Here is a 13778-nt window from a genome sequence, read left to right on the forward strand (position 1 = left end):
TGCTGTGTGGCCTTGTCCTTCCCTCCTCCACCACCCCTCCAGGTGCTTCTCTCCTCCACCACCCCTCCTGGGCTACCTTGGTAGTTATTCCCCTATTTGTGTGATGAATGAATAAAGAATGCATGAATGTGAAGCAACAATGACTTTATTGCCTCTGCAAGTGGTGATCGAAGGGAAGAGGGGAGGGTGCTTAGCTTACAGGGAAGTAGAGTGAACCAAGGGGCGGGGGGTTTCATCAAGGAGAAACAAACAGAACTTTCACACTGTAGCCTGGCCAGTCATGAAACTGGTTTTCAAAGCTTCTCTGATGCTCATCGCGCCCTCCTGTGCTCTTCTAACCGCCCTGGTGTCTGGCTGTGCGTAACCAGCAGCCAGGCGATTTGCCTCAACCTCCCACCTCAACCTCCCTTTCCCCCTTACTCTCACAGAGATTGTGGAGCACAGAGCAAGCGGTAATAACGGTGGGAATATTGATTTCACTGAGGTCTAACCGAGTCAGTAAACTGCGCCAGCGTGTTTTTAAACATCCAAATGCACATTCTACCACCATTCTGCACTTGCTCAGCCTGTAGTTGAACAGCTCCTGACTACTGTCCAGGCTGCCTGTGTATGGCTTCATGAGCCATGGCATTAAGGGGTAGGCTGGGTCCCCAAGGATAACTATAGGCATTTCAACATCCCCAACGGTTATTTTCTGGTCTGGGAATAAAGTCCCTTCCTGCAGCTTTTGAAACAGACCGGAGTTCCTGAAGATGCGAGTGTCATGTACCTTTCCCGGCCATCCCACGTTGATGTTGGTGAAACGTCCCTTGTGATCCACCAGAGCTTGCAGCACTATTGAAAAGTACCCCTTGAGGTCTATGTACTCGCCGGCTTGGTGCTCCGGTGCCAAGATAGGGATATGTGTTCCGTCTATGGCCCCACCACAGTTAGGGAATCCCATTGCAGCAAAGCCATCCACTATGACCTGCACATTTCCCAGGGTCGCTACGCTTGATATCAGCAGATCTTTGATTGCGTTGGCTACTTCCATCACAGCAGCCCCCACAGTAGATTTGCCCACTCCAAATTGATTCCCGACTGACCAGTAGCTGTCTGGCATTGCAAGCTTCCACTGGGCTATTGCCACTCGCTTCTCAACTGTGAGGGCTTGCTCTCATCTTGCGCCTCAGGGCAGGGGAAAGCAAGTCACAAAGTTCCATGAAAGTGCCCTTACGCATGCGAAAGTTTCGCAGCCACTGGGAATCATCCCAGACCTGCAACACTATGCAGTCGCACCAGTCTGTGCTTTTTTCCCGAGCCCAGAATCGGCGTTCCACCGCATAAACCTGCTGCATTAGCACCATGATGCCCACATTGCCAGGGCCCGTGCTTTGAGAGAAGTCTGTGTCCATGTCCTGAGCACTCTTGCCGCGCTGACGTCGCCTACTCGCCTGTTTTCGCTTTGCCTGGTTCTGGTGCTGCATATACTGCTGGATAATGTGTGTGGTGTTTAATGTGCTCCTAATTGCCAAAGTGAGCTGAGCGGGCTCCATGCTTGCCGTGGTATGGCGTCCGCACAGAAAAAAGGCGCGGAACGATTGTCTGCCGTTGCCCTGATGGAGGGAGGGGCAACTGATGACATGGCTTACAGGGGTTGGCTTACAGGGAATTAAAATCAACAAAGGGGGTGGCTTTGTGAGAAACTGAATGGCCCCCACAAGGATAGAACTCAAAACCTCAAGGATAGAACTCAAAACTGGGTTTAGCAGGCTGTTGATTTCATGGAGGGAGGGAGGAGAAAATGAATACAAAACAAATCTGGTCTATTTCTTGTTTTGAGCCACTTCATCTATCTTTATACATCTTGCTGGCAGCAGACTGTGCAGTACGACCACTAGCCATCATCATCTCCTGTGTGCTCGGCAGAAGACAGTGCAGTATGACCATCATCTTCTGCTGGCTGCTGATTAAAAGACAGTGCACTGCTGGTAGGACTAAATCGCCATGAGACGAAACTTAAAAGGGAAATGACCTGGCTGAGTCACTCCCATGTTTTCCCAGGTGCCCCGGACCTAGAATCATAGAATCATAGAATATCAGGGTTGGAAGGGACCCCAGAAGGTCATCTAGTCCAACCCCCTGCTCGAAGCAGGACCAATTCCCAGTTAAATCATCCCAGCCAGGGCTTTGTCAAGCCTGACCTTAAAAACCTCTAAGGAAGGAGATTCTACCACCTCCCTAGGTAACGCATTCCAGTGTTTCACCACCCTCTTAGTGAAAAAGTTTTTCCTAATATCCAATCTAAACCTCCCCCATTGCAACTTGAGACCATTACTCCTCGTTCTGTCATCTGCTACCATTGAGAACAGTCTAGAGCCATCCTCTTTGGAACCCCCTTTCAGGTAGTTGAAAGTAGCTATCAAATCCCCCCTCATTCTTCTCTTCTGCAGACTAAACAATCCCAGCTCCCTCAGCCTCTCCTCATAAGTCATGTGCTCTAGACCCCTAATCATTTTTGTTGCCCTTCGCTGGACTCTCTCCAATTTATCCACATCCTTCTTGTAGTGTGGGGCCCAAAACTGGACACAGTACTCCAGATGAGGCCTCACCAGTGTCGAATAGAGGGGAACAATCACGTCCCTCGATCTGCTCGCTATGCCCCTACTTATACATCCCAAAATGCCATTGGCCTTCTTGGCAACAAGGGCACACTGTTGACTCATATCCAGCTTCTCGTCCACTGTCACCCCTAGGTCCTTTTCCGCAGAACTGCTGCCTAGCCATTCGGTCCCTAGTCTGTAGCGGTGCATTGGATTCTTCCATCCTAAGTGCAGGACCCTGCACTTATCCTTATTGAACCTCATCAGATTTCTTTTGGCCCAATCCTCCAATTTGTCTAGGTCCTTCTGTATCCTATCCCTCCCCTCCAGCGTATCTACCACTCCTCCCAGTTTAGTATCATCTGCAAATTTGCTGAGAGTGCAATCCACACCATCCTCCAGATCATTTATGAAGATATTGAACAAAACCGGCCCCAGGACCGACCCCTGGGGCACTCCACTTGACACCGGCTGCCAACTAGACATGGAGCCATTTATCACTACCCGTTGAGCCCGACAATCTAGCCAGCTTTCTACCCACCTTATAGTGCATTCATCTAGCCCATACTTCCTTAACTTGCTGACAAGAATACTGTGGGAGACCGTGTCAAAAGCTTTGCTAAAGTCAAGAAACAATACATCCACTGCTTTCCCTTCATCCACAGAACCAGTAATCTCATCATAAAAGGCGATTAGATTAGTCAGGCATGACCTTCCCTTGGTGAATCCATGCTGACTGTTCCTGATCACTTTCCTCTCATGTAAGTGCTTCAGGATTGATTCTTTGAGGACCTGCTCCATGATTTTTCCAGGGACTGAGGTGAGGCTGACTGGCCTGTAGTTCCCAGGATCCTCCTCCTTCCCTTTTTTAAAGATTGGCACTACATTAGCCTTTTTCCAGTCATCCGGGACTTCCCCCGTTCGCCACGAGTTTTCAAAGATAATGGCCAAGGGCTCTGCAATCACAGCCGCCAATTCCTTCAGCACTCTCGGATGTAACTCGTCCGGCCCCATGGACTTGTGCACGTCCAGCTTTTCTAAATAGTCCCTAACCACCTCTATCTCCACAGAGGGCTGGCCATCTCTTCTCCATTCTGTGATGCCCAGCGCAGCAGTCTGGGAGCTGACCTTGTTAGTGAAAACAGAGGCAAAAAAAGCATTGAGTACATTAGCTTTTTCCACATCCTCTGTCACTAGGTTGCCTCCCTCATTCAGTAAGGGGCCCACACTTTCCTTGGCTTTCTTCTTGTTGCCAACATACCTGAAGAACTCATCGAGGTCAGTTAAAAGAGCACCCTGGACTACGTCGACGATGGCTACCAGTCATACTGCACTGTCTGCTGCCAAAAGGCAATAAACTGCTGCTGTCTAGCAATGCAGTACCGCATCTGCCAGCACCCAGGAGACATACGGTGACAGTTAGCTGAGCGGGCTCCATGCTTGCCGTGGTATGGCGTCTACACAGGTAACTCAAGAAAAAAGGCGCAAAACGATTGTCTGCCCTTGCTTTCACAGAAAGAGGGAGGGAAGGGGGGCCTGACGATATGTACCCAGAACCACCCACGACAATGTTTTAGCCCCATCAGGCACTGGGATTTCTACCCAGAATTCAAATGGGCGGTGGAGACTGCGGGAACTGTGGGATAGCTACCCACAGTGCAACGCTCCGGAAGTCGACGGTTGCCTCGGTACTGTGGACACACTCCGCCGACTACATGCACTTAGAGCATTTGTGTGGGGACACACACAATCGACTGTATAAAAACGCTTTCTACAAAACCGACTTCTATAAATTCGACCTAATTTCGTAGTGTAGACATAAGTCTCATTGACCTTCAGTGGTAGTTAGGCTCCTAAGTGCATAAGTCACTTTTGAAAATGGGACTTAGGGCTTCTCTACACAGCTCATTGGTCTGCACCAGAGGGGTGTAAATTCTAGTGCACACTAGCGTATTGTGCATTAATTGGTCTGTGTGGACCCTGCTGGCATGCACTAAAAGTTCCCTAGGGCAAGTTAATGTGTGAAAGGGAATTACATTAATGTGCACTAGGGAACTTTCACTGTGTGCCACCAGGTGCCACATTGGCTAGTTAGTGCACAATACACACTAGAATTTACACCCCTCTGTTGCGGACTTATGCACCGACTCTTAAACCATTTAGGTACTTCTGAAAATTTTCCTTTTAGTTCTTAGGCTCTTTATTAATCTCAAAATATTTCAGCACTGATGCTTCTGTAATAATTTATTTCAATCTCCAAAAGCTTTCCTCCTATCAGTCATCCCAGTGCTATTCTGAACTGTCCCCAAGCAGCATTCTGAGGGGAGCAATTGTGACGAATTAGTGATGAATTTGCTTATATATGTCAACATGCCCATGAATCTCTCTAAGGCCTCCTTGTCTTGGAGTCTTTCCATTTGTACAATTGCCTCCACCTTCTTTGGGTTTGTCGCTGAGTATGTGCCCTACATAATTTGTTCATGTTCAATTCAAGGGTCTTTTCTTTGGCACAGTGCAATCTCTCATTGTTTTGTTGATCATTTTTGCCTCAGATCAGCAAATCATAAACAATTGCTTCCATCCCATTCAGATCCTCAAAGATCTGGGACATGATGCTGTGGTATATCCAAAGTGCTGAGGCAATCCCAAAGGGAAGTTACTTAAGCATGTATTTACCAAAAAAGGAGTTGCAGAGTTTTGCACTTTCTGTTTTGTGTCAGACCTGCCAAAACCCTTAGGTTGCACCCCTAAAACTACTCTTGCATTTTAAAGTCTAGACATGCTCATTCAGATCCACAGGCGGTGTAAGTTAGCATTGCTCCATTGACTTCAAGGGACTGTCACTGATACACACCTGCTGAGGATTTAGCTAGATGTCTTCAGCTGTTCTTGTGGGTTAGCGTTAATGTTTGGTTGCCTTACTTAAACCAGGTTTCAGAGTAACAGCCGTGTTAGTCTGTATTCTTGTGGCACCTTAGAGACTAACCAATTTATTGCTTATGCTCAAATAAATTCGTTAGTCTCTAAGGTGCCACAAGTACTCCTTTTCTTTTTACTTAAACCATAGATCCTTAACCTGTTTGATTTTATTATGGAGACCATACTATTAATTCAGTTGGTTTCTATATTTGTACAATAACATCTAATTTTGTCATCTGGTCAAGTTCACCTTTTTTATTTCATATCTCATTACTAATGAGACTTTATATGGTGCGTATATTTTTGTGGTACAATTATATCTATATCAATGTGTTGTTTTATAGCCTTAATATATATTCCAGTCCTTTAAACATCTTATCATATTCTTTAAAAGTATTTTTAGTATCCTGTTCAGTGGAACTTACACACACATTTGCACACTACTCTCTAGTCCTAAAACACATACTTTTTACACTTCTTCCAAATCTGCTGAATGATTTTACTTCTTCTACAGACATGCCAGTGTGGCTTCGCCACATGGGCTCATTTTTTGCCCACTCTCTGGGACAAGGTTTGTTGTTTTATTTGAACATTGGCCGTCATTAATCTTTTTGTGTACACTGACTCTGCTTACTTTGCACTTTGCTCCAGTACTGATTTTCACATTAATTTTATTCATTTATTTTCAATGTGTCAAACCAATGTGTTGCATAAACATGCTTTGTAAATTATTGAGATTCAATAAAGAGTGTTGATTCATCATCATCATCATCATCATTGTAGCTTTTTCATCCAGCTGTTTGTTCATGAATGCATTTTGTTTTATTATTTCTTTGCAACTTGTGCTGCAAGCAACACACTTTTGTAAAATGGTTACAACTGACTATGCCATGACCAAGGTCCCATGAATTCTGCAGTAAGCTAGATATAAATTCAATGACAAAGTGTGTGGATTCTGTGGCACTCCAATGCAGTGCACTGGAAGTTCTGCAATGAAATCATTTAAATTTAAATACTGAAGGTTTATTTTTAGTTAAGCCACTAGGAAAATAAATGTCAGGACAGTAGCCATTTTCTTTTTTGCTATTCCATTTATTTTATGGTGTCTCCCATTATCACATCTCAAGTTCCATAGAGTTTTCAACTGATGACATGCAATTCCATCAGAGAAAATATCAGTGGAAGCTGTGGTTTGGCTGCTGTGTAGCAGAGATTTGGAGATTTGTGAACCTGGAGAGGAAACAGAGGCAATGTGGGATTTGGGGCATATTATTGTTATTATTACTATTATTATTATTTATTTGTTCTTTGTATTGCAGAAGTACCTTGAAGCCCCAATTATGGGCCAGGACCCCATTGTGCTAGGTGCTGTACAAACAGAGAGTAAAAAGACAGTCCCTTCCCCAAAGATCTTATAATCTAAGTAATTTATATTTAAGTATATTATATATACGTATATTAGCTACATGTTTCTGTTAAAATGATTAGCAGTGAAATAGTCAATATTATGGACATTTAAATGTCATCTTTGGGTTTCAGAGTTAATACCATATTTTGATGACTGAGAGGAGTTCATATTCCATAGAGCTATTATTTCAAGCTGTCTGCAGACTCAGGAACACATCACTGTATCCATTTACAATTAGTGCATGATTTCAAGGTTATCTTTACCACCACTGGGGCTAGAAACTTTTTTTTTTCAAAAATAAAATAGATTCCAAAGCATTTTTCTGAACGAGGGAATGGGAAAGGGGTGGATTCCACATCACATTCTGTGGCTTTCTTGGTCATACCTGCCATATGGATAAATAGTGAACTTGATTTGCAAGGCCAGTCAATCTGATACCTTTTGTTTATTTTTTTTTAAATCTTTACAGGTTCAGTCCTGCTAACTCTCATTCACAAAAGAAGGTCTTCAATGATGTGAAGACCTAATCAGGGACCTGATCCAAAGCCCATTACAAATCAGTGAAAAAGCTCCCATTGACATCAATAGACTGGATCTGGCCCCATATGAGTAAGGGTTTGGAGGATCAGGTTCTATTGCTGTGAGTGCTTAGATCTCCCTGAGCAATAATATTTTAATGACAGGTTTCAGAGTAGCAGCCGTGTTAGTCTGTATCCACAAAAAGAACAGGAGTACTTGTGGCACCTTAGAGACTAACCAATTTATTTGAGCATAAGCTTTCGTGGGCCACAGCCCACTTCATCGGATGCATAGAATGGAACATATAGTAAGAAGATATATATACATACATACAGAGAACATGAAAAGGTGGAAGTAGCCATACCAACTGTAAGAGGCTAATTAATTAAGATGAGCTATTATCAGCAGGAGAAAAAAACTTTTTGTAGTGATAATCAAGATGGCCCATTTAGACAGCTGACAAGAAGGTGTGAGGATACTTAACATGGGGAAACAGATTCAATATGTGTAATGACCCAGCCACTCCCAGTCTCTATTCAAACACAAGTTAATGGTATCTAGTTTGCATATTAATTCAAGCTCAGCAGTTTCTCCTTGGAGTCTGTTTTTGAAGCTTTTCTCTTGCAAAATTGCCACCTTTAAGTCTGTTACTGAGTGGCCAGAGAGGTTGAAGTGTTCTCCTACCGGCTTTTGAATGTTATGATTCCTGATGTCAAATTTGTGTCCACTTTTTCTTTTGTGTAGAGACTGTCCAGTTTGGCCAATGTACATGGCAGAGGGGCATTGCCGGCACATTATGGTATATATCACATTGGTAGATGTGCAGATGAATGAGCCCCTGATGGCGTGGCTAATGTGATTAAGTCCTATGATGGTGTCACTTGGATAGATAGGTGGACAGAGTTGGCATCAGGCTTTGTTGCAAGGATAGGATCTTGGGTTAGTGTTTTTGTTGTGTGGTGTGTGGTTGCTGGAGAGTATTTGCTTCAGGTTGGGGGGCTGTCTGTAAGCAAGGACTGGCCGGTCTCCCAAGATCTGTGAGAGTGATGGTTCGTCCTTCAGGATAGGTTATAGATCTTTGATGCGCTGGAGAGATTTTAGTTGGGGGCTGAAGGTGACAGCTAGTGGTGTTCTGTTATTTTCTTTGTTGGGCCTGTCCTATAGTAGGTAACTTCTGGGTACTCTTCTGGCTCTGTCAGTCTGTTTTTTCACTTCAGCAGGAGGGTATTGTAGTTTTAAGAATGCTTGATAGAGATCTTGTAGGTGTTTGTCTCTGTCTGAGGGATTGGAGCAAATGCGGTTGTATCTTAGAGCTTGGCTGTCGACAGTGGATCATGTGGTGTGTCCTGGATGGAAGGTGGAGGCATGTATAAGTATAGTGGTCAGTAGGTTTCTGGTATAGGGTGGTGTTTATGTGACCATCGCTTATTAGCACAGTAGTGTCCAGGAAATGGACCCCTTGTGTGGATTGGTCTCGGCTGAGGTTGATGGTGGGATGGAAATTGTTGAAATCATGGTGGAATTCCTCAAGGGCTTCTTTTCCATGGGTCCAGATGATGAAGATGTCATCAATGTAGCACAAGTAGAGTAGGGGCATTAGGGGACGAGAGCTAAGGAAGCGTTGTTCTAAGTCAGTCATAAAAATGTTGGCATACTGTGGGGCCATGCAGGTATCCATAGCAGTGCCACTGACTTGAAGGTATATATTGTCCCCAAATGTGAAATAGTTGTGGGTGAGGACAAAGTCACAGAAGTCAGCCACCAGGTTTCCCATGGCATTATCGGGGATACTGTTCCTGATAGCTTGTAGTTGATCTTTGTGTGGAATGTTGGTGTAGAGGGCTTCTATATCCAGAGTGGCCCAGGATGGCTGGGTCATTACACATATTGAATCTATTTCCCCCATGTTAAGTATCCTCACATCTTCTTGTCAACTGTCTAAATGGGCCATCTTGATTATCACTACAAAAGTTTTTTTCTCCTGCTGATAATAGCTCATCTTAATTAATTAGCCTCTTACAGTTGGTATGGCTACTTCTACCTTTTCATGTTCTCTGTATGTATGTGTGTATATATATATATATATATATATATATATATATATATATATATATATATATATATCTTCTTACTATATGTTCCATTCTATGCATCCGATGAAGCGGGCTGTAGCCCATGAAAGCTTATGCTCAAATAAATTTGTTAGTCTCTAAGGTGTCACAAGTACTCCTAATATTTTTATGGAAAGAAAGCAATATCATAGGGCCAAAGTCTGTTCTCTCAGCTCATGCCAGTTGAGTGTACAAGTCCAAAAGCAGAATTTGCAGACTGTATTCTTGCCAAAAGCAGTTCCAGATGGTGTCTTTTGTTTCATGAAGGAATGCTGTCATAGATCAGAGCCAGCTGAACAATTAGCTTTTTTAGAAATGGTGTATAATGTTTATAAGTTATTAGCTGGTGAAATACATGTAGTTAGAGAAATACCTTTTGTCTAACTTCCATTTAATACTGTGGACCTTTGAGTCTGAGATCTGAATAACAGTTAATACATATAAAACAATAGTAAATCTAGATTATATCTATAAAAATGAATTGCTAGTTTAACTTCGCTGGGCCTGAGTCTGATCCCATTTGCACCAATTTTACAACAGAGTAACTCCATTGACTTCAGTGGAATTACTTCTGATTTACACAAGAAGAGCATTTGGCCCATTATCTCAAATGTCTGTTAAAATTCCCATGAATGTTAATGTATCACAAACTTAGCAAATTAGTCTTAAATCTCCATCTAAATGTATAATTTAGAATGATCTTTAAAGCCATCTTATACTAACTTCAAGCTTGAAAGCTTTTGTTTTATGACAGTGACAGTGATAATGTCATTACCGTTTTTAAGAACCTTTTTTTTTTCGTTTATGTATATCAATGACTATATTTTTAATAGTGGAGTAAAGTGGATATTGTGAATAACTTATTAATCCCAAAGTTCTCTCTTTCTGGCAGCAACTTGTGTTCATAAATTGACCCTTACAATCACTTTCTGTGTCACCACTTTCTAAGATTTGCCCCTTCTTATGGGTTCAATTGTGCCATGGTGGCATAACCCACAGTAATGGGAGGTGTGAAACTATAACACCTACAGGAGCCATTATTGTTGGATGCAGTTTACAACTCCCTGAGCAGCCAGACTACACCCTCTCAAACACCACTTTGAGATGTTGTGATCTCCTTGGGGTTAAGGGATGAGTGCAAGACTGGAATTCTGCCTGGCCGTCATTCAGGCTGCACAAGGGAATCAGGAAGCTAATAAAGCTCCTTTCCTCACCACACAATGTGCATCCTGTGTGAGGCTCTTATACTTTCAGCAGGGTGAAACGGCAACATATTTTATGTGGATATGCATTTATATTTAAACCAATCTCTTTCAGCGGGGCTCATGTCTTTTACATCATCCCATATTCTAATGATTGAGTTAACTGGCAGGAATTTTGCTGAGATGGTGAATTTTGAGAGAATATTTTCAGAATATAAATTTTGAATTGCAAATATTCACCCCAGAAACAGGATTCTAAGGTTGCTCCAATCCAATCAGGAAAGAGAAAAATACTGTGCAATGTTTGTGTCTGATCAAAACTAACCCACTCAGCTTAAATTTAGAATAGTTGTTCATAAACATTTTGTTACAATCACAGAAATCAATAAATGATTTTGAAAAAGAAATTTTGGAAAATCAAAAAACACATTGGTATTTTGCAAACAATCAATAAGGCTGAACTGATCAAGTAAAGTATTATCAGTTGTTAGCCCACTTCTACTCATATTGGTATTGACAAGAGGGAACCAATTCAATGCTTAGATGCCATGGTGACAGGTGTCTTTGAAAACAGATTCTTAATTTGTATCTGAAATATTTTTCTTGCAGTGGCTCTTTCTCATGGCTGCTTTTCTATTTTTGCTCTGGGCCCTAAGGTGTATTAGAGTGTGGGATCTTTCTCGTTCTGTCTACTTTCCCAGAAGAGTATGAGCAAAGTGTTTATAACACAAAGAGCTAGTGACTAGCACATGCAGTTTCACAGTTCCATTGTTCTACATAACCGTTTATCCCTGTTTATAACCTTTGGCCTTCCTACTGCTCTGCATAGCTGTTTCTGCAACCAATTCCTGTTGCTATTAAAATGTGGAATCAAAGTGGTGCATTCTTACTCGAGCCCTGTGAAATGTTCTGCACACAAAGGAAAGCTTTATCTTTTCATCATATTTGCAAAAAAGCAAAAGTTCTGACTCTTTTACCAGGAGGGTTTTTGTCTCTATTTACTTCAAAGAAAAAAGCAGTTGGTACTGAAAAAGCAAGGAGACCAAAGTGAAGAAGAGGCATTGGAGAGCATTATACAACACAGTGTCATAGTGCTGTTCACAGTCAATGACACCTCACAATACTATTATTACTAAGACACTAGCCTAATCCAGCCTTTGTGTAAATGGATCCAACTCCTTTTACTTCATTGGGAGTTGTGTGGGTGCTCGGTACCTCTGAAAATTAGATTAAACATTTTCAAAAATATCCATTACTATACATTTTTTCGATGTCCAAGTAGAGCCAAGTAGGTCCTTTTGAAGTAAATAAGAGCTATGGGGCTTAATCTCCCTGAAAATCAGACCCTAGGTGTCTTAAGTCACCCACACCAAAACTTATTGAGTGTTTTTGAAAATTTGGCCAAGAACTAGTACAATGCCGCACAATGAATCAGAAACAGAGCGGAATTTAGAGCTGAGATCTCCTTTGCCTGCATCCTTACTTTTCACTAGAACACATTGCCTCACAATGTGGTATAATTCACACTTGACATTTTCATTCACCATTTTTCATCAGGACAAGGCATACAAAGCCTCCCTCACTTGGATCTCCAGTAATACATGCAGGTCTAGGGGAAAGTTATTTGTTTTTGTAAAGTGAGAACGTGCCATTTTTCACCCTTCTCCTACTGACTCTTCACCCCTGAAATAGAGAGCACCACCTCTGGTTTTGCTGTCTGGGGAAGCCAGACTCTCAAGGCTCTTCTTAGCCTACATCCTCCACATGCCAACCTGCCCCTGTCACCAGATGACAAATCCTTTCAATGAAGGGAGATATATATATATATATGTATATATATATATGTATATATATATATATATCCAGTGGAAGATTTAGAATCTGTTCAATATTATAACTCTGGGGCACAGTGGCACCTCTCAAGGTTGCTATCAGGCAGTATGGTGATTCTGTATGTAGGAGATAATGTCATTATTTTATTTTACTTCCCCAAGGAGTAGTTTTAAGATGTTGTCAGGCTGAGGAGTATTTTTAATACCAGACCAGTGTTAAATACCCAACTTTACCATATTGAATGTAGATTGAAAGTCAAAGTAGTCCACCTTTTAGTAACTCTGCTGAAATAGAGGCTAAGATACAAGTTCCTGTTAACGGAAGGAAGACTATAGGCCAGCTACATTTTTGTCATGTGGGTCACATTTTCTTGGCAGACTTTTAGGTTCTCCCAAAGTCAGTGATGAAACTTCCATTGTGACTCAATGATATTCACAATACCATTCCTTTATGGCTTAGCTGCTAGATTGGTAAGCCTTTTCTTGGAGCCAGAGTACTTTTAGTTTGCACTTCATTTAAAAAGAGTCAGAAATATCCCAGCTTGACTCTCAGACCCAATCTGGCAAATTAACATTAGATGAAGTACTCTTGAAGGGACAGCTAGGCCACTTTGTTAAAGTAGGTCTTTTCTCTTTATGCCCTGCCCCCATTTGACCCAGTGGCCACAGTCCTTGTAGTCACATAGTGCTCCATATGATTTTAAAGGCATTCTTGGATCTGCTAGTGGAATGACTCTTTCTTTTCAAACGAAAAAGAGAAACACAGAATAGCTCAGGCATGCCAAGCCTCCATATGCTCTTTCTGTTCCCCAGTTCGCTATTGCAGAAGAAGAAAATGTTAATGGATTGACAGCACTGATCACACCAAAGATGAAATATAAGTTGTTAAATAAATGTATTACTTCTGCCTTGGTGTTGCGGATGTCAGGGGCCCCAATTGTACAAGCTGCTGAGCACTTCCTGGGAGGTGCTGACCCATGGATTCAGTGAGAGTGAAAGGTACACAGCACAGCCCAGAAAGCTCTTAGCAAGGCCCTTACTTCTGTGAGCTTCAGAGCCATTTGTATTTGTTTCAGCTATAAAGAACAAAGGAGCAAAACAATTGGGAAACTGACAATGGCAGTGTCAGCAGCACACTTAGAAATAGCACATCAAGAGATATGCTGCTGCTAGTTGATAAGTTTCACGGGTGTGTAAGGCAAGGA

At 42.3% G+C, this 13778-nt stretch overlaps 1 protein-coding gene across 26 annotated transcripts in view; it reads left to right on the forward strand.

The window, feature by feature from the left end:
• Window positions 1–13778, forward strand: part of MYT1L (myelin transcription factor 1 like) — a 384826-nt gene that overhangs the window by 313026 nt on the left and 58022 nt on the right. The gene's annotated exons all lie outside the window — the stretch shown is intronic.

This window comes from Natator depressus, chromosome 3, assembly GCF_965152275.1.
Source record: "Natator depressus isolate rNatDep1 chromosome 3, rNatDep2.hap1, whole genome shotgun sequence".
Classification (NCBI taxonomy): Eukaryota; Metazoa; Chordata; order Testudines; family Cheloniidae; genus Natator; species Natator depressus.